We start from the raw sequence: 2120 nt of genomic DNA, 5'->3' as shown, positions 1-2120 counted from the left end.
CAGGCACTCAATCTATGTTAGCCATTTTTATATATTTTTCACAGACAGGTGGAAGAAGCAAAGAATTGAAATAGAAAATTATTTTTACTAAATTATAGTCTCCACAATTCTGGGAAGTGTGCAATAGCTCAGTAAATATTTTTTGATTGATGGACTGCATTACTGATGAGCTCTGGAGTGGGAAACTGGTGTGGCCAGACAGGAGAGAATAGCTTTTATGTAACTCGCAATTCAGAAGCTGCGATTCCTTGCCATTTTATGCAGAAACCAGACTTCAATGCTGCATCGACCTTAAACTGGGCTGCCCCCTCAGAACTCCCTCCTCCTCTACAGCCTCTAAACTGACGACTTTTGGAAGGGCTTCGTATGTCGACATCATCATCACAAGGACTGCTGCATACCGAGCACCTGCCCTGCGTAAGGGCTTTCTAACAGGGCCTCCTGCAGTCCTCACAGCAACCTGACGAGGAGGCTACGCTAACTCCAACGGACAGACTAGAAAACTAAGGCCTGAAGGTAAAACAACTTCCTGGAGGCCATGTAACTGGAAAGTCGAGCTTTCCACTAAGATGGCGCCCAAAGCGAAGAAGGAAGCTCCTGCCCCTCCCAAAGCCGAAGCCAAGGCAAAGGCTTTGAAGGCAAAGAAAGCAGTGCTAAAAGGCATCCACAGCCACAAAAAAAAGAAGATCTGCACGTCACCTACCTTCCGGAGGCCTAAGACACTGTGGCTCCGAAGGCAGCCTAAATATCCTCGCAAGAGTGCTCCAGGGAGAAACAAGCTTGACCACTATGCTATCATCAAGTTCCCTCTGACTACTGAGTCAGCCCTGAAGAAGATAGAAGACAACAATACACTTGTGTTCATTGTGGATGTCAAGGCCAACAAGCACCAGATCAAACAGGCTGTGAAGAAGCTCTATGACATTGACGTGGCCAAGGTCAACACCCTGATTAGGCCTGATGGAGAGAAGAAGGCATATGTTCGACTGGCTCCAGACTATGATGCTTCGGACGTTGCCAACAAAATTGGGATCATCTAAACAGTCCAGCTGGCTAATTCTAAATATAAAAATTTTATTCTAAAAAAAAAAAAATAAAAAAGAAAGTGGAGAGGCTGAGTTTTTAATACAGGCTGAACTGCAAGGCCTTCATGTTTTCCACTTTTGCAAGCTGCAAAGACAGAGAAGGAGGAGGTGCTGTCTTCTGAGTTTCAGAAATTCCAGCATGTCAGTGAAAAGGGATGCGTTCCCTTTCCCATTGTGCTTCCTGAAGGAAGATTAATGGCTTTTTGAAAGACTCAACAAGATCCATAGCTGGTGAGAAGTACATTGACAGGAGCATTGGTCCTCAGGGCCTTCTCCATTTCCCAGCATCCCAGAGCCCTTCTCCCAGCATCTGCACCTGCAGGCCTTAGTCTGCCCTCAGCTTCCTCTGTCTCTCTTTCTTGGAGCCTATGATTTCTGTTCAGGGATGAGACCATTCTCCCTGACCTCATACCTTAACGCTGACTGCCCTATCTGCACATTCTTTTTTTTTCTTTTTTAAAGTATATTTTATTGATTATATTGTTACAATCATTCCAATTTTTTCCCCTTTGATCCCCTCTGCCCAGCACTCGCCTGCTCCAGCAACCCCTCCCAAGTCCATGCCCATGGGTCATACATACAAGATCTCCCACTTCACCCTTTCATATATTCTTCTTTTAAAAATAATTAATTATTAATCAATTAATTATTAATTAATTAATTATTTTAACAATAAAAAATAACAATCCCTCCCTCTCAGACTCAAGACCCTTTATAATCTTATAATGGACAATGGGCGAAGGTCTCAAGCTCCTCTAGCTGCTTCAAGCTGGACATGGTCGTCACCCTTCCTACCCTTGGGTCCAGAAATCCCTAATAAGACTGGGGGTGTGGAGGGGAGGGTGGCCTTCCCAAATGTGGAAGGATTATCTGCACATTCTTTTCCATCTGGATGCGCAGTTGGACTAGTGTTTCTCCCAACTGCATGTTAATAGGAGTCGAGATAGAAAGATAAGTTTGTTTGGGAAATTCTGATTAAGTAAAAGTTAATGATTCTTTTCTATAGGACTTCTCAGGGCTTTTAATATGTGAGTA

At 43.8% G+C, this 2120-nt stretch overlaps 1 pseudogene; it reads left to right on the top strand.

Moving 5' to 3' along the window:
- Window positions 1-557: 557 nt before the first annotated feature.
- On the top strand, window positions 558-1040 carry LOC150011814 (large ribosomal subunit protein uL23 pseudogene; annotated as a pseudogene).
- The last annotated feature ends 1080 nt before the right edge of the window (window positions 1041-2120 follow it).

This window comes from Furipterus horrens, unplaced genomic scaffold, assembly GCF_987537825.1.
Source record: "Furipterus horrens unplaced genomic scaffold, mFurHor1.1.pri manual_scaffold_4, whole genome shotgun sequence".
Classification (NCBI taxonomy): domain Eukaryota; kingdom Metazoa; phylum Chordata; class Mammalia; order Chiroptera; family Furipteridae; genus Furipterus; species Furipterus horrens.
The sequence above is the reverse complement of the archived record's forward strand: the minus strand, read 5'-3'. Positions and strand labels throughout refer to the sequence as shown.